The sequence below is a fragment of the Tachypleus tridentatus genome, chromosome 8 (genome assembly GCF_004210375.1).
Source record: "Tachypleus tridentatus isolate NWPU-2018 chromosome 8, ASM421037v1, whole genome shotgun sequence".
Taxonomy (NCBI): Eukaryota; Metazoa; Arthropoda; class Merostomata; order Xiphosura; family Limulidae; genus Tachypleus; species Tachypleus tridentatus.
The window spans coordinates 1,476,698-1,501,100 of record NC_134832.1 but is presented as its reverse complement, the minus strand read 5'-3'; the positions used below and the strand labels follow the sequence as shown (position 1 = coordinate 1,501,100).

Genomic DNA, 24,403 nt, shown 5'->3' with positions numbered 1-24,403 from the left:
CTATGTTTGAACCCACATGGGTGTGCAAGTCAACATTTTGTACGCTAGATTTTCTCGGTTTATTGACATAAATTTTGAGGCAGAGCTAAGATGCTCATTGAATATAGGTATTAAACCACATTTAACGAAATTTGTTGATGAAAACCCCCATCAATTTTCACATTGTCGGTTAGTTGAAATGCAATTATTTTGATTCAACTAACATCTTTCAATTATTTTAATAATGTGGCAAACGTTGTTTTCATTAGCCACAGTTGTGGCCACTATAAAAATAAGTTGCTCACCCCTTGTTTCCATTGTCTCTTCCAGGCAACTGCTTAATCACCCCTTTTCTTCTTTGGTTTACGTCTTTTCCATAAAATTGGCTTCCACTTAAATATATATTTTTACCCTGAAATTCTTAGGTAAAATTGATTTTATTTGAGGGCAACAAGAGTAACCGGAGGTTCGAAAAGATATGTGTTAATGTGTTTGTGAGATGTGAAAAAAACTGTAAAAAAGCTATTAAAATATTGTGTATTTATTTTGACAAAAAAAGTTGGCTGTTGCTTGATCTGGACTGTTAATTCCATTTCCTTATTCTCTATAGCCTTTTTGTTTGTTTATTTGTTTTAATTTCTCGCAAATCTACTCGAAGGCTATCTGCACTAGCCGTTCCTAATTTAGCAGTGTAAGACTAGAGGGAAGGCAGTTAGTCATCATGACTTACCGCCAGCTCTTGGGCTACTCTTTTACCAACAATTAGTAGGATTAATCGTCACAATATAATACTTCTACGGCTGAAAGAATGAGCATGTTTGATAAGATGGGGAATCGAACCCGCTCCCCTCAGATTACAAGTCGAGTGTCCTAGCCACCTGGCCATGACGAGGTCATGTGTAGTCTGATATCTTATTTCAGAGCGACTTGCATTACTCACGTTAACTAGTCAATGCCGTTGAAACATGACGTTAAAATGCTATTTATTAACGTATTTTCAAGAGAGAGTATTACTTCAACTTATTAACTGACGTACCAGCAGAATGAACTGGTATCTACTTTCATACGCTAAGTACATAGACAGAGAAAGTGTTGATGTAACGAAATATGGAACTAGAAAGAAATGAACGTTTTCATGGCCAACGTGATCTGCGAAAACTGTACGTACACCAGAATAAATGAAAAAACAAAATTAAATTACATACTAAAACAATATGACAGAAAGTGCATGGTACTTTATCATACCGCAGTGCATGACTTCTGCAAGTTAATATTTAACTACTTTTCCTGTTTTGCATATCTTTTCCATGCTATTACGTAGCTACTTTTCTTACTTTGATTAGCGTTTCACTTCTCCAATTAAATCTTAATTAAATTTTCATTCTAATAGCTACATTTGTTCACCTACTCTGATTAAAGCGTAACTTTTTTCAGGCTGTTACTTACATAATTGGGCCCGGCATGTCCAAGCGTGTTAAGGCGTGCGACTCATAATCTGAGGGTCGCGGGTTCGCATCCCCGTCGCGCCAAACATGCTCACCCTTTCAGCCGTGGGGACGTTATCATGTTACGGTCAATCCCACTATTCGTTGGTAAAAGAGTAGCCCAAGAGTTGGGGGTGGGTGGTGATGACTAGCTGCCTTCCCTCTAGTCTTACACTGCTAAATTAGGGACGGTTAGCACAGATAGCCCTCAAGTAGCTTTGTGAGAAATTCAAAAAACAAACAAAACTTCAATAATTTTATTACATTTATTAGTTAGTTTCCAGGCTACTACTTATATTTCCTTACAGTGATGAGGACTAAACTTGTTAACCACTGGTAAACTATAATTTTTACTTTGATTAGAATGAAAAAAAAATCACATTACTAAATAAATAAATGTATCTACTTCGCCTGGAATGGAATATTTGTTAATTATTAACTAACTACATTTTCCTACCGTAATTAAAACATAAATTTTAGACATTACTACTTAACTAAACGTTTTCGATTGCTAGAGTTTCATCCCAAATTACTAATTACTGGTTATTCCTCTTAAGCAACTGATTTTGAAGCGAAAAGATTTTACACAATTTAAGTTTTTTGTCGTGCTTACACTCTAGTACTCTAGTTTTTCCCTGGAATATAATATTTATTTATAATTAAGATACCTGGTTCGTTTTGCTGGTGTACAATTCTTCTTCAGAAATAGCTTAATTTCTTTTACGAAAATCAATTTTTATAGGTAATATTGTTTTCAATGTGAAGCAGTAACATTGTTGAGGGTCATTTTTGGGATAAGTTACATAAATTGTGGTTAAGTAGAACCGAAAACTCGACGATTTTCTAGCAGGCTATTTCTGTTTAGCATCAGTGTTTCAGCACGGTTTTCCTTACTCTACATTTTTAGAATACAGGGTAAAGCATGAGATTCTCCCAGCAAATATTCTATTCTAAGGTAGTTCACCGACTAACAGCCTTTGAACTTCAGATATTGCAACTGAATATCTCTGAACACCCTCTTCTTTATTGTTTTATGGTTGTTGACAAAGCATGCAACACTTCTTTTCCCTAACTTATGGTCCACTTAGGGCTGTTAGTAAACAGTTCGTCCTAATCAAGTGTTTTCGTGACTTATGGGAAATTTTGTGACATGTACAGGTGTTGGTGTCTCAACTATTTCATGATATTTATTGCAGTTATCTTGCCATTGTGCTCTCAACCTAAAACAAAATCTGCCCTTTTGGCCGAGTTACTAAGACTCTTTATTGCTTAATGACCCTAGTAAACAGTTTGCTGCTTTTCTTTTGCAAATAGCGCGTTTGCAGTTAGCTTTTAAGTCACGTATGCCTTTTCGTTGTAAGTTCATGCAATATATTTCTATAGTCATTCTGCTATGCTTCTATTGTCTAAGTTGCGTTTAGAAACGTTTTTTTTCTTTTTTCATTGATCATGACCTCTATTCTCAACTAGTGATATTATATTATTTTTTCTATGTTATTACTTTGTCTGCAAGTTTCTCACATATCTTAGATATGTTACCCGCCAATCCTGGCGGATGAACAAATTGATCGTTTACACACTGTGATATTTTGCTCATAAAATCATTTATCGCAAAAATAGAAATACAAAAGTGGTTACTAAGAAAGATATTAGCTAAAAATAGAAACACAAATAGAAATACAGTAAAAGAAAATCAAATTTATTTTCTCTAAAGTCATTTTTTTTAATTAAGCACAAAGCTACACAATGGGCTATCTGTGCTCTGCCCACCACGGGTATTGAAACCCAGTTTTTAGCGTTGTAAGTCCGCAAACATACCGCTGAGCCAGTGGGGGGCACTATAGTGTCATAACTTCATTTTTTAGAAAAAGCATAAAATATTTTTTGAACCAAACAATGTGATACCTCACTGAGATAACTCTATGCAGTATGCGTGAACAGCTTAAATTAATAGCAATTTCTAAATAATTCTATAATATATGTTCTCAGCTGAAAGGGAATATTAAATATCTTCGACTACTAAATTGAACTTAACTTACTCACAATGTTTCACAAATATAATTCACGTTAGCGGTTGGTTTTGAATATCGCGCAAAGGCACACGAAAAATATATTTTTAGCTGTTCCTAATTTAGTAGTGAAAGGCTAGAGGGAAGGTACCTAGTTATCATCACACACCGTAACCTCTTGGGCTACTCTTTCACCAACGGATAACGGGACTGATTGTCACTATAAATCCCCATGACTGAAAAGTTTATTTGGTTGATTTAGTGTTTTATGGCACAAAGCAACTAGGCTATGTTGGAGTCAGCTACTCGAATCAACCCTACCCTCCCCCGAACCGCAAAGTGCAAGTCAAACGTACTAACCACCAGCCCATCCCAGTTGCTTGTTAGCGACATTTTTGTGTTCATTACCACTTTCAAACATTTACTCTTTGAAAAGATATGAAACTTTTGCAAGCAATGAGCTCATACGGTCAGGAGGACAATGCGCTTATAGGTTAGAGGGACAATGAGTCAGGGTGAGAAGAAGAGAATTGTAAACACCAAACAAATTTATTGATATTCTAAACAGCAGAGACAGGAAACAAAACATCAAGGAATATTAACCATTGGGTTTCAGTTTTATTTTTAATTTCAAGATATTTTTGATTTGTACTTACATTTCAGTCCATGACTATGCAATGTCTTCTCTTTTGTCCAACTTTTAAGTTTTCAAATGTCAATATCAAAAACATAGAATTTCTAGCAACTAGCTGTACATCTGTAAACAAAATGTTTTTGTTTACACTTACAACCTACCAAAATATATAATCGTGTAGGATTTTATCGTAAAAACCGAACTTTATACAGAAGACCATAAAAATTTGTACAGAGAAAAAACAGTCAGTACAATAAACATTCTTGCAAAAGTTTAGCTGTACCTAATCTTTGCTTATGATTATATGAAAACATAAAAACAAGTGGCTCCTGCTGAGGATTAGTGAGCGCAAAGATACGGCTTCTTTTCGTCTAATAAATTAGTGGAAATCCTCCGCAAAAACATAAAGTGCAATCAAGTAAGGATTACAAAGTGATTACAAAAGAAGCACAAAGCCCTCCCTCAAACAAAGGTTTGACAAACAATAGCTTAAACCTCAGTTCCAGGAAACAATGGCAGAACTGTTGACTTTATTCTATCATTCTACGTACCTAAAGGAGAGACGTTTGCGTTTTTCATGACACATTCTACACTGTCTTTTACTGATATATTTATAATTAACGCACATCAAAGTGAAATGATTGCTATTACAATAGCAAAGGATTGTATTACAAAGCTTTTGGTAGTATAATTACGTAATTCTAGTATCAGTGGGTTTTCGTTTGTTTTTTCACTGTGATTCTGAAGTTCCCTTCTATTTCCCACTGCATGTATAAGGATATTGTAAGAAAAAGACAACGAAGTCACCTTTCTGAAATTATTCAATACCAAGCAGATAAAACTGAGGTAAAATACATTTGTGTGCAAAGCGCACATGCATCTTACGATCACTACGAATGACATTTAAAAATGTTGATAACAGATGAAAAACGTAATATTCATTTATTTACCTCAAAATACGCAGTTATCTTTCTCTTTTTTGGCTCAGTTGAAATAAAATAGTCTTTACAGAAATCAGTGGAATTAACTTATTTAACTCTTCTTTACTAGATTTTGATTTTCGACTCTCTACGCATTAATTAGTACACTATTACATCGGGAATTGACTGTTGTATATCACGAGGTAGTTTTATCGGTTTTGTACCTTACGATAGGTACGATTTTAAATACACTAAAAGTACACTGATCTCCCTTATAAGTAGAGTGAGGGTTTATGCAATGCACCCAAACCACGAACCCTTAGACAAACTACCATTGTGCCATCCCACCTTATACACACAAACAGGAGATAAGATTCATCCATTACATATTTGCTTTTGAACTCAACCACGAATAAAAAAAAACTATCACAGTTATTTTTCGGTGAACTCATAAACAATGATATTAAATAACTCTCCCATAATTTACTACTGTTGATATTGCACACAATCAGCACTCTCAGGACTTACTTCCACTCACCTCACATCCAATCAGAATTACTATGTCTTTCATGACTAACTTACATTTATCTTAGAAACAACCAGAGGTATAATCTTTCGTAGGACGTACTTTCACTGATATTCTTTTAAACCACAAACAGGATTTTTTTCCATTTGCCTAACATTAAACCAGATATACTCGTTTTTCAGATCATATTTCCAATATCACACAAAACCGGAAGTGTTATATTTCTAAGACATATTTTCACTAAAACTGAACCAGAAACAGGAAATATCTCAGAAGTGATTTTCATTATGATAGAGAATTAGAAGTGTGATCTATTCTAGTATTTTCTACCATTAAATTTTTACATCTAGGCATAAGAACTCTCATGTGTCTTATTTTCACTATCAAAAACAACAAGCCCAAATACGAAAGTATATTCAATATCATTTAATAGCGCAAATACCTGGCAAAAATACTTAAACAACAAATGGAGATGTCGCTTGCTTACAAAGAAGCGATTGTCACTTTTATAACGCATGCAAACAGAAACTTTACAAAGGTTCAGCATATTATATCAAAACAAGCTTAGAATCTTGTGACATCTTATATTTCATGGCATGACATTCTGTAATGCTTTATCTGACGGCCGTGCCCATGCATGACAATAGCCTGTCGGAATAATTTCCAATGCAGAATGCTCCATCGTAAATCTGTCATGTCAAATGCACACCAACACTCCCTTTTTATTTCTATAAGCTATCTAGTATATGAGAACGACGATTTCTCAGCATCGGTATCAACAGAAATCCACTGTCAATGTATATGACGACTTCACTATTGTGTGTTCGTATGGAGTAGCATATCAGTTTCCAGCTGCTTGAGGCATGTAAAGATTAAACTGATATGTTGTGAAAGCAACTTCTTACTTATTGTTACTTGGGACTAATGCACACTTTTGTCTATTGAGCTATGTGTTCATGTATCCTCTTCACCTGTTACAAGATGAAACACTTTGTTTACCACAGCTGTGGCAGATTTGTTGTAGGTCTCTTTCTGGATATTTCTAATATCCCACGTTGATTCATATTCATTTGTTTTCCAATGTCGTTAAGTAACACAGAATTAATAGTTTAAGTAATTAATAGTTGCTTAAATTTCACAATACTGATTAGTTTTGGTAATTTTAAACTACCTATGTAAGTAAAAAAAAACGAAAATATAGTTCTAATACAGTCCCGTTCTAATATATTTCGGCTATTTTGTCACTGACTTGTCGATTTGCACTTAAAAATCATATAGTGTAATGTACTCAACTTTTACACAAAGACCATCATTTTTTCGCGACTATTTTAGATACAGAAGAATTTAATTTACGTTAAATGCCGCTTAACCCGTTGACTTATGAAATTCAATGTCTAACACTCCTTTAATGTAAATATTGGAATATAAGCTCTCCATATTACAACTATTTCTGCGTAAATACATGAATGTCCGTAGGGGGAGTAAGAGGGTCACTTGTCTCCTGGAAAATGAAAAACATAATTATTTTTTTATTCATTCAGCATATGTATATGATTATTTATTCAATTCACAATTTCACACTACTTTCCCCCAATCCCGTAAAACTTTTCGTAGACGTCCTTAGATAAAGGTATTGTAGATACCGGCTAGCTCTAGTACGGTAAAACACTCAGTGTATAAAATTATAGTTTGTTTTTTACTACTAATAAAAAATGTATAATTTTTATGATTCGTTAATAAAGTATCTTATCTTCACAACAAACGAGTTCGGACACGTATCTGGGATTTGACGGTTTTCATATTCGTGTACATGAACCTCAAAATTTGTAAAGTTGAGATAAACTTAAAAACTCTTAAGGTTGAGATAAACATGAAACAAAGGTAATGTTCGCTTTAGAGCAAAGCCACATTGGGCTATATGTTGTATCCACCGCGGATAATAAAATCCCGAATATTAGTTTTGTAAATCCGAAAACTTAACATTCTCCAACCAGGAAACAGATGTAACGTTTAGATAAACTTTAAAACGTTGTAAAGTTAAGATAGACATTTAGAAAATATAAAGATGAGATTAGCTCAAAAGTTGTAAAGTGGAGATACTCACTTTAAAACGTTGCAAAGGTGCGTTAGTGAGGAATCACGCCTTCCTTTTCGTTTCAGCGTTGCTTTAGTTCTAACTAAGATATAATTTAATACATGGTATATATATATATATGTGTGTGTGTGTATTTTAAGAAATGACATCATCATCCGGCTTATATCCACAGTTGAACTGATGAAGTGTGAGTACATCTGTGAGTTATAGTCCAGTTGGTTCAGATGTAATCAAACCTGTGTTAAATTTTCACGATACGTGAGTTATTGAAGTTAAATTAAACTTTGAAATAATCCAAGTGAGTGAAGAAAAATTAAAATTATATGCAATGTTCAAAGATGTAGAACTTAATCCAGAGTTTAAAATATTTTAATCGAAAGAAAATAAATCAAATTGTACAAAACACTGGAGCACATGGAAGTTTAATAAAAATGTGACATTGTCTAAGTGAGAACACAAGAAGAAATAATTTGTACAAAATATCCTAAGTGATTGAAATTAATCCTGAATAGAAAAAGTTTCCTTTACCAAACTCTAAAAAAGTACTCTAATATATCGATTAATATTAGACTCAGTTACACTCATTTCTAATACTAATTTCTGTGTTTCGTTCAGTTCTGTTACAGAAAAAAGCAGATCATTCCGAGATGGCTTTCAAAAACTTTAGCAGTGACAAAATCTAATCTCAAATAAACGGAAACGTTACAAAATAATTTAACTGTTTGAAGTTTTTGCAAACAAATAATAAATAAATTATTAAATAAATAAATAAACCATTATAGGCTTATGATCTGATTGTCATCTTTTGAAGTTATGCTGAAAACTCAGCTTTTCTTAGATTAATATGTCCATTGAAAGTTTACCTAACGATCAAAAACAACTTAATTCATAAATAGCCGTTTAAAACAAAGAGTCCTGTGAGTTGGAGAGCCGGAATCACGTTATTTTTGTCGCAAGTTATAAAATCTAGTAAAACTTTATTCATATCAAACAGTGGTTATAGCCTTCTTCGCATAATATATAGAGAATAACTATCCAATAGAAGAACTTTAAATGGTAGTAATACTAGTTAACGTACGCAAAGCTTCTCTGTTAACATGTTAATGTATGGGATTACCATTATTGTTAATACATTTTAGTAATTAACGAGAATGGCAAACACAAGAAGGTGCCAATATTACTGGGTCAAAAAAAGTCTCTAAAATACGCACGTAAGAACATTCTTCCAGTTAATTAAATACACGAGTATGAATATTTTTCCCTTTAAGTTCAAGTGCCATTTATTTGTTAGGTATTTCTGAAAGCTTATAGGTGAAAACAAAGAATAGTATGTAATATGTCACCATGTCTTCCCCCATCTACTGCCAACGAGGTCTTTCGCCCAATACCCGGGTTCATCAGGTCGGCTGTAATATCATAGAGAGAGTAGGGGCTTAGATGCTATTTATATCATCAAATATACGAAAAACAGCCTTCCTGGTTTGAACTACATTAAATATATGGAGTATATTTATTATGAATTTTATTTCGGCCGTTTACAAATAATAATTAAAGTCAGGATTGAAAACACGAAAATATTTATTTTAAATACCAATTATTTATTTATTTATTTTCACTTAATTCAGAAATAACGAGTAAAAATACCTTAAGAATTCTGAACATTTTGAGAAAGCCAATTTTGACACCTATTGTGATTCAATAATAAGGGTCCTCTGCTGGTACAGCGGTAAGTCTACGGATCTACAACGCTAAAATCAGCTTTCGATTCCTGTTCAGACTCAAGGGATAGACCGATGTGGCTTTGCTATATGAAAACACACACACACTCAATAACAAGGTATATCTTTTTTATTTATTTGTTTTTATAATGGTGAGTTTTTTTTTCCATATTTCTCAGTTTTTGACTCATGCAATAACTGCACTTAGCTTCACAGGTTATTATTATACAAAGAGTAGAAAATTACTTGCCCTCCCCTAGTGGCACAGCGACATGTCAACGAACTTACAACGCTAGAAACCTCGTTTTTTATACCCATGGTGGGCAGAGCACTTATAGCTCAATGCGTAGCTTTGTTCTTAACTACAAACAAGAAAGTGATTTAGAATATTACTAAGCTAATGTCAAAATTTTAAATTTTTTTCAGTCGTTTCGCCAAAATTCGTCTCGTGGATTTAGCTGTTCCAGACTTACTTTTTCTACCTTACAGAAAAATATTTTATAATTTGTCGTGGAAGAAACAGAACGTCTCTGTAATGTTCACACTTGATCTGCTGGTTTCAAAACACTGGAGCGATTTTTAGTAAACACGCTCTCAGTGTATTTTAGTTTTATAGAGTTTCACAGCAACCTACTCAACTGACGTCATCTGAGATCGGTAAAACAACGGGAAACTTTTCCAATGAAATATCATGACATGGTTTGGGTGCTGTAAGTATTTTATTCGTTCTTGTTTGTTGTTTTTTTCAATCAGACATTATTAGCTAGTTTCAGATCAGTAAGACAATGGAATACTTTTCCAATGAAATATCAATAATTGGTGTCAGTCTTATAGCTACTTAAATCTTTTTTCTTCAATCAGACATCGTCAACTAGTTTGAGTTGTGTAGGGTTTGTGTGATTTTTTCAGCCAGAAATCTCCAGCTGGTTTGAGATTTGTACGGTTTTGAAGCAATTTTTATTTCATTCAATTAGAAAACATCTGCTGGTTTGATTTCTATAAAAGAAACTGGGAAGCTCTTGTGACTAGACATCACCATTTGGTTTGAGATCTGTACGTATTTAGAAAAACAATCCTTTCAATTATACATTACATGATAACTTGACGAGTTCTAACAAATTGTGAAACCATTCTTCATTGGACATCATCTGTTGTTGAACTTCAAAAACGTCTTCACATTATACACCATTTGATGTGGTTGAACTCTGTAGGACAATGGGTAAATTTTGATATAAGATATTGTCTGTTGCCTTAAGTCTTCTAGCCAACTGAAAAAAGCTTCGGAAGTGAGACGATGATGGTTTGACATTTCAACTATTTATGAACTCACTATATCAAAAACATTTTATTTCTTGGATATCTGATATTGTTTATCTACTGAAATGTTTCGGTTTGAGAAGTGATATAAACAGAGAAAAATTCAAAATGATATTCATATTAAATATTTTCTCTAGCTTTATTTCTTGTTGGTGTTGCTATTCACAAGAGGCTTCTCTGCTGGTTTGACATTTCCTAGATGATGAATATTCACTGCACTAGTCTTTTCTGCTGACTTGAAATCTCCTAGATATTTCAACAGTATTCATCACACTAGTCTTCTCTGTTGATTTGAAACCTCTTAGATATTTCGACAATATTCGCTACAATTGTCCTCTCTGTTGGCTTGAATCCTTCCAGATATTTCAACAATATTCAAATTAGTCTTTCTTATTGTTTTGAAATCTCCTAGATATTTTAATAATATTAACACTGGATCTCTATGGTTGTTTGTAATCTACCCTAATTCATTTAGTGAACTTCACACTATAGATTTTTTTCTACCAGTGTGTTTTGTTTTGGATACTCGGGTAACACTTATATCAGACTTATTTTGCTGATTTTCCTCTTTAGAACTCTGGAGTAGTTTCACACCAGCTCTTATATATTTCATCATATAAATTATTAGGTTAATCAGTTTTATATTAAAATAGCAAATATATTTCATCGTTCAAATAATTGGCTTAATCTGTTCTCTATATGAAAATGAAACACAATTTATCATCAAATTATTCTTTTTCTGTAAGACCACATCTTTCTACAAAGAATCGGTAAACATAAATATCATATGGTTTTTACTATAAGCCTAAACAACAGGTTTCGATACCCGTGATGGACACGGCATATTTAGCTGGACATTACGTAGCTTTGCGCCTAACAAGAAACAAACAGGCATTTTCTTTTTCCTGACAATCGAATATGCTATATAGTTAATAAACATATATACAATAATCAAATTATCACTTTCTTTATCCGTTATAGAACTTAACAATCTCTAAGTGAAATATAAAATCGTCTCTCATATTTCACTGATTCAAAAGGTGATAACAGTAACTGTGGATGTTTTCATATTCAAACATAACCGAAACTGACAATATTATTGTTCATAATGTTCGAAATAACAATGGTGACATAATGATGCATCTTGAAAAAGTGAAGAGTTCAGTTCGACTCGTAAATTTTCTATCTTAAAAGCGATAATTTACTGTAATACAAGCAAAACTTGTGGATTTGTCTTCCAGAGATTCCAGTGAAATATACCGACAATTGTTTATACAATAAATAAAATTAATCTTTTGGTTGGAAAGTTTGTCATTTCCATTTTCGTTGCCAAATTAAAATTTGTTTTGTTGAATTTCCCTTAAATCCACCAGAGGGTTATCTGCACTAGTCGTCCCTAATTTTGAGGTGATATACTAGAGGTAAGAAAGCTATTTAACATCACTCATCACCAACTCCTGATGTCATTTAATCGAACAATGCGATTTGACAGTCACGCTTATAACTCATCGAAGATTAAGAGTGGAGCATATTTTTTTGTTCTTTTCTGTTGGTTCTTTGCTGTAATGAAACGTGAACCACGGAAAATCGAGTCTACAGTCCAGTACACTTACCAACTAAGATTAAGAACAAAACTAAACTAAAGCAATAGTCCAGTTAATCTGACACAGGTAATAATAAGGAAAAATAAAAAATTCGCTAAGTAATTCAAACCAAAAGCTTTGCACTAGTTAAAATAGATAGATCTGACTTCTTTCCTTTACGTAAAGTTTTTTCAACTTACATAATACCGAATTTTCAGGTACATAAAAATCAAGTGTTTCACTGACTAAGTGCTGCTGAAATGCGTTGAATTTAACAATAGAATAACAAAATGGATTCTGGCAAAATCAGTGAAATTCATTCTAACGTCTTTGCTATTTAACAGCTGGGTTTGCCTAATACGTCATTAGACATAAAGTGAATGTTTTTATCCATTAAAACAAGAAATGCATTCTTTAATAAATTTCACTCCGAAAGTATTTTTTTTCGTAGATTAAATGAATCTTAGTCTTTAATATTATTAACTGAGAAAAGAAAAGAAACGTCATTGAAACGTACATTGAGGAATATATGTTAATAATGTATAAAAAATTTAAAAGTCAGACCCGCAGAGTAAAATGGCTTACAATTTTGATACTAAATTAGATGTTTTGTATCAAAGCCTTCCATCAAACCTAACAAGCAGTGATAAAGGTATGATAACTTTAGAACAACAGCAAGGAAATCAAAACAAATGTCACGTGACTAGCATGTGTACGGTGATATAAAATTAGAACAATAGCATGGAAATCAAAACAAATGTAACAAGTAAGGCAATGAGGATATTATGTTAACAATAAATATAATAGAAGATTAATAATAAAGAAGGAAAAATAAATAACTAATGTACCAACATTTAACAAAACAATGAAATAAAGTAACTAAATTACATCATAATAAATTTTCGCAAAATATAAGTTCGTATTTCCAAACCGAAAGGCACCTCATACGACACATCTTGCTTAAAGAAAATGATTAGAGGACCACAGGGATTAGAAGAGGGAGGGCAGCCCACCACCTACTATAAGCTAAACAGAATTATTACATTTATACATTTATAAATTTATACATTTATAAGGCTCTCACGTATGAAAGTGAGGATCTATGTTCAGCAGCATATTGTCAACTCGGACTTTAAAGTTACCGATTCGAAACCCAACACGTTAGCCTTCGGACGACCAGGAACTTTAGATAATGAACATTAAGACAAAAATCAATTTACAAATTAGTCTAATGGATACCAAGACAAAAATATGGCCCAGCATGGCCAGATGGTTAAGGCACTCGACTCGTAATCTGAGGATTGCGAGTTCAAATGCGTGTCACATCAAATATGCTCGCCCTTTCAGTCGTGGAGACGTTATAATGTGACGGTCAATCCTACTATTTGTTGGTAGAAGAGTAGACCAAAAGTTGGTTGTGGGTGGTGATAACTATCTGCCTTACCTCTAGTTTTACACTGCAAAATTAGGGACAGCTAGCGCAGATGGCTCTCCTGTATATTGCGCGAAGTTCAAAACAAACCAAAGAGAATTGTATCAAAATAATAAGTATAACGACACATAATATACATCAGTAAAATAATCTTCTGATAACGATGGATACAAAGGAAAGTGGAGAAAAAATGGGAAAAACTTTTAAGCATTTAAACAAACGAAAAATGTTCATTAATTTAACTGAGAGAAATCATAAGTAGGGTACAGGTAAACATCTGTACCTCACGTGGTTTCTTAAGGTTTTTAGGTGCATGTTTTACAATCATAAAATGTAAATTAGAAGTTTAATAATTTTTCTAGTTAAAACAACAATATACGAGAGGGGATAGGTGTCAACAGTCATATACACTACCGTTTAAATGTGTTGGCGCTGCCATGGAAACATTCGTTTATCAAGAGACCAAGCTTTCATATATAAGGCTACAGTTGAAGAAGCTGCAAAACATGTAGTAAACAACTGACTTGAAAACACAGTTGAAGACCTGCTTCAAAATGGACCGAAAATCATATCCAGGAGTTCTGTTGTCATTTCAGATGACACAACGAGAAGCAGGGATAAATGTAGAAAGTACCAATTAAGTTACTGGACAATTTAAGTCCTGGATACGTATTGAAATCGAAAGATTCACGACTTTGGCCATATAATTGAACCTGAGAATAGACTATTAGGAATTTTGATTGATAAAATAGGAGGAAAATTGGATGATTCCAGAGACTAGAGAATGGATTGGAGATGACAAAAGATGTTCCAGTTAAAAGATAAATAAGAATTAAAAGTCAACACGCAACGCATAAAATATTTAAAACAACAATGTTATCAATGTATTGTTTAAATATGAACTTTCCCATAAAACATTTCAAAACTTTTGCTTCAGTGTACTAAATTTTTCAACAAACTGATTTCGAGATAAAGATCCAATTGCATCAACAAACCTGAAGAACTGTTTTCTATAATGTCCGATAATTGGTGTTTATATTGCTTGACTACCTCTAGAAGTCTAGGGGATCCAGAATTAGAACGTTTAATGCTCAAAAATGGTACTATATCTATGGTTAAAAGTCGCCCAAAAAGTCTTAACTCGCAGCTTCTAACATAAATCCTCATCTATGGTTTGATCCAACAGCACAAATCCTACATAGCAGAAACCAGTTTACCATAGGTTGTTTTCAATCATCTAACCATTATTTTCCATGAATTAAATTCTTAAAATATCGAAAACATGTTACGGCCATATTTCAATTCGTAATAGACTATTATGTTGGGTACTAGTGTTTGTTTTCTGACTGAACAACTTACTTGAAAGATAAATAATGAAACATGTTTTCTTCCTCACTTTGTGTTTAACTTGAAGACTTAGATAAAGTAAAATGAGTTAGACGTTGTCAGACTGATAATTCAGTGTAAACTATATTCCTTGTTTACAGAGATATTAACACGGTAACAGCTATTCATGACTTGTCCCATGTTCAAAAAGGTTTTACTTATTTTAGTCCAAGAACCCGGGATCAGTATTAAAAGACATGATAGTTTGGTAAGGTACTAAACTTGAAACTATATGACTGAAACATAGTTTCATCTAAAAAAAAAATTAGGTTAATTGAACTTACTTATATCTGGGAATACATGGTGATCACTTCTCCAAGCGTGAAACTGGAATACAATTGGATGGATTGGAGAAAATTAGATTATACTGTAAAGAAAGATAACACGTGTGTTTATGTAAATGACAAATTATGGAATACAGAACCAGCTGTTCCAATAGTAATTTAAGTCTATTTATCGATAAATAATTTTATAAACAAGTTATGGAAGCAGAATATTAAGTTATAGAAGACTTAACAAGAACTATACTAAGCATTACTTATCATTTAGTTACCTTTTATCTTGCAGAAATAATTATATCAACATCATACAAAGTTATTTAACACTACTCTCCACCATTTTTAGTAAAGATACACTTGTGTTTATAAGTCGAGTTGTCGTTAGAAAACGTTTGAGCTTAACAACAGCTTAGTCTTGTTGTTTGTCACCAGGGTGCACACCTGAGCCAGTATAAAGAAAGCTCCCCAGCTGTATCTCACCAGTCGACAAGCAAGGGAGATTGAACTGTAAGAACGTTCGTGCACAGAGCTTGTGGATAAACATAGATCCTACTCAGATTTCATAGCTACAATCTGCAGTAACAGTTCAGGTAGGGATTGATATGTTTATCCTATTTGGTTTTGTAAGTTATTGTACGCTACGCTCTGGGAGCAAGCTAAAATATGAGCGCCTTGGTAATCGTGTCGAACTTAATCCAGCCACTACCACAAGAAGTAGCTCACATGACTGCCTTCAAAGTGGATGTGTAGCCCAAGCTTGTGATCCTCATGAATTCGTCTTTTGTAGTTTCCTTGAACTAACATTATAATTTCCATGAAGCAATCAATAATACACGTAAACTAAATATTGCAAATGTAGTTTAACGGTGTAAGAGGTTAGAATAAAACTTATTTTAAGGTTATTACTACGCTGTAGTGAGTGTCGAATTACAGTTTGTGGTTCCGAATTTCTTGGACCAAAGATCAATCAGGCTGCAAATGCTATTATCAGCAAAAACATTCTAGCCTAAACAGAATAATAGTGACCAAGTTATACATTTGAATCCAGTATAATATAATTTACATCTAAGTCATAGCCCAATCTGATTTGCTTTTTCCAGTTATCTGTTATAAGGCCTAGGTAATGAATTCATACTTTTAGTAATAACAGCTTTAAAGACAAAAATAGTGCATTATCACCAAGAAACCTTACATATTTGTTGTAATATTATATTTGTAATGAGTATCACTTGACGTGCAAACTTATCTATCTGTAAGTAAATCAATAACATTTGTAAGGGTGCTAATTACGATCCGAACATGCAAATATAATGTGTAGGCTTAACAAGTTGACATATTTCATAATCAACTTTCTGAAAACAGTACGTCCTAGCCTAACCTAACCTCATCTACCTACAAAATACAGGAACTAATAACCTTCGTCATGCAACTTCTCTTTTTTCAAACAACTAATGTGTACAGTAGTAGTGACATAATACATCTAAGTCACTTGCACTGGTTATTTACTGTACAATTTAGATTCGACTATTAGTTAACTTTTACTTAATTTGCGATTCTAATTTCAGTTAAGGTTCAGATGAAACGTAGAGACTCGACACCACACACTAACAGATTTATTCCGTGTAAACAAGTTATTCCATTCTTTCGACACCGAGTGGTTGACAGGTCTTCATTTAAATCATTTGGTTTATCGACCTTAAAATGTACATCATTCCATCTGATGGCGTGTAAACCATTTTTGGTTTCACGTCGTGGTCTGACTAGGTAATACAAGAAAACTAATTCCATTAGTGAACTAGAAAGTGTATTATTACCTCGGTAGGCAACGCTTCTACAACTTTACGTGTTCACCAAAATTGTAGTGTATGTAATACTCGAAATAAGTTGTAGTCTGATCAAACAAGGACCGAATTATCTTGTTTACATGGTAAAAGTTGTAGTCTGATTAAAAATAGCCTGTGTAATCTAATTAGGCGAGGACATGATACTCCTCTTACACATTAAATGTAGTCTGATTAAACATGTACTACTTCATCTGGTAATTACAAATTCTAGTCTGATTAGACAAGATATAGACGGCACCCTTTCCTTACCAGTGTAAATCGAATATCTGTGCACCGTTTTATAGAGAAAGCCACATTCTTTTGTATCAAACTCAGTTTAGTTTCGTTTTCTACACATTTTTTTTAATTGCAGCTTTTCCGAGATGATAAATTGCGACCATTTTTGTGAAAGTATTAATGAACTTAGAATTACATTAAATTATCGAGTAGGATATCCACATTCTCAAGTTTACCAACATTATATCGCGTTCTACTCAACAATCTCTTAAAAGCCAAATTTTTCTAGGGTTGAAGTGTTTTGGAACCATGTTGGATCATATATAGAGATGAAAATGATTTATTAATACGCTTAAATTTCAACAGCTTCCCTACTTTAGTAAAGTTATATATATTTATAACTTCTCTATTCAACTGAATTTACCCACTTGTTCTGACTTTATGTTTTTAATAAACATTCCTAAGTTTATTTGTAATTACAAGTTTAGCCTAAATACAGTTGAGGTCTGTTTAATTTATAGATCACAAATAGCTAAAAGATCGAGTGTTTGTTTGTTTGTTTTTTCGATCTGAACAGCGGGAACTTAAAGGTACGAAAGCAATTACACTTCCCCTGTCGCCTAGTTCTTGAATGATATAGCACAAGTTGTAATTGAATTTTTTTTCGATAATAACTGAAGGATATAAAATTTTGATTTTCATTTCGAGAAGTTCATTCAGCTAGTGTCATTATTCCTGTATTATTTTCGTTTGTTTATCCAATAAATAACCGGGAAAATACATGAAAGATATATTTTATAAACTAGTAGTTTATAAAGAATATGTGAAGACTGTTATTATCATGATGTGCTGAAGTACAAAATGTTTACGTTGTATTTTACTAAAGTATTTCACTAGCTCTTGCAAATCCAACAATATTTAGTTGTCAGTGGAAACAAATGCTGAAAACATAAGTATTGAAAAAGTTATCTTTTATTCAGTTTTATAGAACACTAACACAGTAACGTACAACTAATAACATATATATTCTGCTATGTTAATTTTACATAAACTTAAATCTAACACTAAATTACCTAAAGAGATTCACTAACAGTTAAAAATAGTGGATAATATTTTAGATTTTTCTGTGACAGCTGATGTGTTATAGAGTATTTTTAACTACTGGTGAAAAATATTATAGAACACTTCTTTTAAAGCAGAAACACCTGAAATAATTCAATAGCGATGAATAGCACTTTAATGAATTATCATTGAACTTCAGTGTCTTCTTCTGTGAATAGATTAAAGTATTGGTAGGTAAACTTCAGCTTATAGAAAAAAAGGCAAAAGCATTCCAATCTGACACTGGCTCGAATATTAATCAAACAAAGTACATGAAACTGTTTCCCTAAGGTTAATTTATTACACATACAGCATGTTTCTTAAAACAAATTTAACACAGTGCTGAAATAATACAAACAATGATAAATCTTTCCGTGAAAGATGAATGATAACTGCTACTTATTGTATATTTACTTTATTATCTAATAACGGTATTAGATTATACTCAATTTTTAAACTCAAAAGTAAAATAAACAGGTAGTAAACTGAACTGTTTTGAGTGTTTATTGTGCCAAATGCCTTCCTTTTAAACTGTTAACCATATAGACATAACTATCAGCAATGTAGATGGTGTCTCATATTTTCAAGTTAAGTGACACCTGATGCGACACATGGGCTAAACTGTGAGATCCGAGATTCAAAGTTTAGAGGCATCCATCCCTAATTTAGGATTGCTGACCAGAGATAGTGTAGCACCTGTTACATATTTCATTTCCTTTAGTTGAAAGTTTATAGCAGATTTAGCGGGGTATTTTCGAACTCAAACCTTAGACCCATCGGTTCGACTACTGGCGCACCAACCAGTAAATCAAGCTCGGTCAGTAGAGGAGGTTAAACTATTTTTATTGTACATCAATGTATAGTAACAAAGTTTGTGTTTAGTGTTTACAGATTTGGTATCTGGAAAAACGTTAACGATTTGTGTATTATTAGTGAGCATATATTAAGGTTTGAGTCAGAACATTGGGTATATCCTTACGTTTTCACTTTATGTAAAGCTTACTAGACCAATCAACGCAGCATTGGTATCCAGGCATAAACTGATTCTTCTTGAGTATTCACATCTAAACTCTTGGAGATTTTAGATACAGCTCTGCTTTTAGTTAATGAATATAAAATAGTAAATATGTTCTTCATATATTATTCAAGATATGCTAATTAATCTCCTCTCTTGATTCACAAAGAGGTGATGAATTTTTCGAAGTTAAAATGGTACAAAAATATAAAAGATCGGTTCTCTTTACATAAGCTTACCTGGACGTTTTTCATGATAAGCATTGAACTAAAAAAGCTGGATACGGGCGAAAAAGCCTAATTTACTGTGTTAACTACTAGAGGGCTCATGATAAAATAAACTTTGATGCACAAACAACAGCTGCGGCAACGCGTTGAAATTAACAATGCCTCTAAGGGACGGACTATGTAACAGAGAAATGAGTCACTGCTGAGATAGAGAGTTTGAACTAGAGAGGGGAGATAATGATGCCAGTTCTATATTAAATATTTGGATCAGAACTGTTTATCTCTTCTCTTGTCTTACGTTTAATGTAGTTCGAGTTTTAGTTTTCAGTCTTCAGCGGTTTCGAGGAAGCTATGAACGAAAGCACTTAATGGCTTCAGACTATTTAATTTTTAAAGCCAAGCAGTAGTGAACGTTGTTGGTTGGTGCTTTACCTCAAAATTAGTCAAGCCTTAGCCATTTTGTATAGAATTTCTTCTACAGCTCTTTTGTTGCCTTTAATCTATGATTTCTCCTGATTCTTAATTTATTTAAGAATAGAAGAAATGTTTTGAAATGCGTTAACGTATGAGATTCAGAACCACAGAGTAAGTTTGAAATCAAATATGGCGTGCATGGCAAAATAACTCGTTTTATTGTTTAAGATAGACTACATTATAAAGTTTGGACTTAATGGCTTAAGGAACCTGAACAAATGATTAGAGATTACGCACGAGTTATTTCGACTTCAAACTCAACTCTGAAATGGCCTCTAAAGTTTGCAGGAGCACTGAGAACGTGGAGAAAAGAGATTGACTTATCACCCAAGTTTACACCGTTAACTACCGGTAGGGTTCATATATTACGCCATGTTGAGTACTGGTACGTATTTGGCTGTTACAATTCTAAGTGTAATAAACCGGCATGCTAAGACAAATGATGTGGCATATTTTCAGTTCGAAATTACGTGGAAAACACAACAGTTATTAGTAGGATTATTTGCACTATTGGTGTGTTCTTTTGTTGTTGTTGTTTTGTTTTGCACGTTAAACTTCAAAGTCGTGGAACCACGAACAATAAAACAAGTTCATACGTAAGTAACGTAGAAAGAGATGTTTAACTGGCGTTGTCTTTTTTCTTTCAGTCCAATAGTGTGGAATAAAATACGTAAAGAAAATTACTATGTATAGAATTCTCAGACCAAAAGCATAAAACCATTTTTATGTTAGAAATGTCAGGAATATCAAACTACATTATTGATAGATAACGTTTACACGTGGAACAAATGAAGATAGGAGTGATTGTTTTCGTAAGAGAAAAATACAAATAGAAAACGTCTTAGGAAATATCTTCATATAGTCATTTGTAGCTCGTTTGGTTTGGAATGTTTACACTGATCTTACATACCTTGCTGTTACACTGATCTTACATACCTTGCTGTTACACTGATCTTACATACCTTGTTGTTACACTGATCTTACATACCTTATTGCAAATGTGAAGGTTGAAATTATTTATATGTATTTGTGTGATACTGTTACGGTACCTGTGATATATATAAAACAAAAATATTTTAAATTCGAAACAACTTTGATCAAATTTATCTCAGAACAGTTGGTATGGGTATTAAAACTTTTATTGGTGAGGAAAGAACAATGTTTCGACCTTACTGGGTCATCTTCAGGTCGAAACGTTGTTCTCTCTTTACCAATAAGTGTTAATACCCGTACCAGCCGTTCTGAGATACATTTTTATTTCAAGCGGGTTTCTCGTCATCAAGAATTTGATCAAATTTGTATATAGTGAAAAAAGGCTTTGAAATTCGAAAAAATATTTTGATTAAATTCAAAAATCTATTCTCTGAGCGTTTGATAATTGAAAAAAATAAAACTTATTGCTGCCCATAATTTAGCAGTGTAAGACTAGAGGGAAGGCAAGTAGTCATCAACACCCACTGCCAAGTCTTGGGCTACTCTTTTCCAACATATAGTGGGATTGACTGTCACATTATAATGCTCCCCCCGATTGAAAGAGCAAACATATGTGGTGTGAAGGTGATTCGAACTCACAACACTCAGATTGCGAGTCGAGCTTCCTAGACACCTGTAGATGCTGGGCCTTAGTTATCGGAAATAGCAATTATTAATTTGAAATATTTTCTTAAATTAGGATGGAATGACGTTAAAACGTATGCTACAATACTAAAAGACGTATATAAAAATAAGTGGTTGAGTCTTAACAACGCAAAATGTATATATTTTTTTTATGTTCATTGGCTTTACGTTTGGGCCAGCAGTGTGTGTTAAATATTGTTCCTTACTTGCTAGAATGCTTAAAGACATATATATATATATATATATATATTAAACATTAATCCTTCCCAAAGTCGTCATAAATAACTCCTAATGCAAAAGCTAATACAATGAAACATTTTATTGTCTGTAGTCTTATTGTGTTCAACTTGCCCCACAAATTAAAAGCTAATGTTTACAATACTTAATCTGGAGCACCTGAAAGAATGCAGCTGTTTCCTTTTCACATTGTGATATTAAACTAGTTGTTAAACGTTGAGAAGAACCTATTCCAGCGTTCTCAGAATGCATCAGAAAATCAACTGTTAAAATTATGTTTAAAAGTGAACATAAGCAGAAAAAACGGTTTGCTAACTGACTCAGAACCGTCCTGCTTCAGTAAACGCCTGTAACAGAACCAGTTTTATAAATAATACTCTGGTTTATTCGTTGGTTATTGTTTATCCCTCCAGTTATTCATTATTTAGTTCAACTTACTTTGAAGATGATAAAATTTAATGTTAACAAAAAATGGCTTTATTTCATTAATCGAAAGTTTTTATTCATAGGTGTTAGAACACTTGTTCGTAGATGTTTTGCAAGTGTTGGACTGTTTAGGTAACAACTAACGTAAATCTTCACAATAGCATGTAAAGCAACGTGAGTTGTTAAGGTATGACTGAGACACTACTACCGTTACTTTAATTAGAAGCAATTTACCATAAAAATGGAAAAATTACAAGTTCGGTTATTATAAAAACCCGAATGCTGAATAATAGATCTTAGTTTACTCTAGGGCTCCAAAATTACCACTCTTTACTCCACATTCTAACTTTCGAGTAACAGAACTACTGTTTTGTGGATCAACCTCCAGCCCAAGAGTAACAGAACTACTGTTTCGTGGATCAACCTCCAGCCCAAGAGTAACAGAACTACTGTTTTGTGGATCAACCTCCAGCCCAAGAGTAACAGAACTACTGTTTTGTGGATCAACCTCCAGCCCAAGAGTAACAGAACTACTGTTTTGTGGATCAACCTCCAGCCCAAGAGTAACAGAACTACTGTTTTGTGGATCAACCTCCAGCCCAAGAGTAACAGAACTACTGTTTTGTGGATCAACCTCCAGCCCAAGAGTAACAGAACTACTGTTTTGTGGATCAACCTCCAGCCGAAGAGTAACAGAACTACTGTTTTGTGGATCAACCTCCAGCCCAAGAGTAACAGAACTACTGTTTTGTGGATCAACCTCTAGTCTTCGAATAGCACAGTACTGTACTTTAGTTCATTTTCTGTCCTTCTTATAGCAAACCTACTGTTCGTTAGCTCAATTCGAGGCAAAAAAAAAATCGCAACTAGTTGAGTTATTATTTGACCAGAATGAAGAATAATCAATCTTAAACGACTCGGTTTGTTATATATATATATATATTTACATTTATAACTTCCAGTTTTCAGGGAACAATTAACTAGTTCAGATAAGTGGGAAATGAAGAAAACAATTAAAGTAGTCACTCACATCTTAACGGAATTTTACATTTAATCATTGCTACTGAAATTTTTATTGTCGTTGATTGGTAGTTTATTATACTGTGAAATTTATCTTTTACATCATCAAAGCATCGAGCAGAAAACTCTTAAAGATGCGTTACTGAAAACTGTAATATATCTTATTGACGCAAATAGAATTCTTTGTTTTAGTTAAGACTAAAACGAAAATTTGTAACGGCTCCCTTGTGTTTTACTTTCCTGTTTTCACACCTTACAGATATCTGAAATCTATAGAGTTGACGGCAGGAAAAGGGAAATAGTGTACCAGTCAGAGACTTGGTAATCGTTCCCACGGAATTGATTACTTTGTAAAATAGATCGCCTTTTCAACTACAAATTTATGCTATGCATAAATGTAAGAGCTCCATGATTTAGGAAAAAAGAGAACGGCGTCTGATAACTTATTACCTCTAAAGAGTAATTAAAAACACTCAGAATTTAATGTTTTCTTACTCTTTAAGTTTTCTTCAAATAATACTTTTGAAATTAGCGATGAATGTTAGCCAGTTCAGATGCTATGATCGTTATTTAAACAAAATTTTGCATGTTTTGTTCTTTACGCGCACTGTAAAGCAGCTGGATCAAACACTACAGTAGTTATAAACTGAATACGAAAAAGATATGCTTCCTGCTAAAAAGACGAATAAACCGATTCTTTTATTGTTTTTGCTGGACTCTCCATTTTCTTTTGAGACAAAGAGAAAGATATTTGTTGCAATTTAGTGGAGCGTGATTATTGTAAAAAAAAAGTGTGTGTGTGTGTGTATATATATATATATATATATATATATATATAATACGAACTGATCTCTTGACATGTTAT

General features: G+C 33.1%; 1 protein-coding gene and 1 long non-coding RNA gene across 7 annotated transcripts in view; one reads left to right on the top strand and one right to left on the bottom strand.

Annotated features, from left to right (window-relative positions):
- Positions 1 to 19,984, bottom strand: part of LOC143258409 (uncharacterized) — a 36,478-nt gene extending 16,494 nt beyond the window's left edge. Inside the window, exons 1-2 of the long non-coding RNA XR_013032269.1 lie at positions 19,777 to 19,984; positions 15,368 to 15,450 (exon numbers count right to left, since the gene is read on the bottom strand). This is a non-coding gene — a long non-coding RNA (uncharacterized LOC143258409). The remainder of the gene's footprint in view (positions 1 to 15,367; positions 15,451 to 19,776) is intronic.
- Positions 15,800 to 24,403, top strand: part of LOC143258408 (toll-like receptor Tollo) — an 81,131-nt gene continuing 72,527 nt past the window's right edge. For 2 of the 6 annotated variants that reach the window (XR_013032268.1, XR_013032267.1), the window contains exon 1: positions 15,800 to 15,951. The gene's annotated coding sequence lies outside the window, so the exon portion shown is untranslated. Of the gene's footprint in view, positions 15,952 to 22,818; positions 23,300 to 24,403 lie in introns of all 6 variants that reach the window. The other 4 variants (XM_076517308.1, XM_076517309.1, XM_076517310.1 and 1 more) reach the window with 4 other exon arrangements.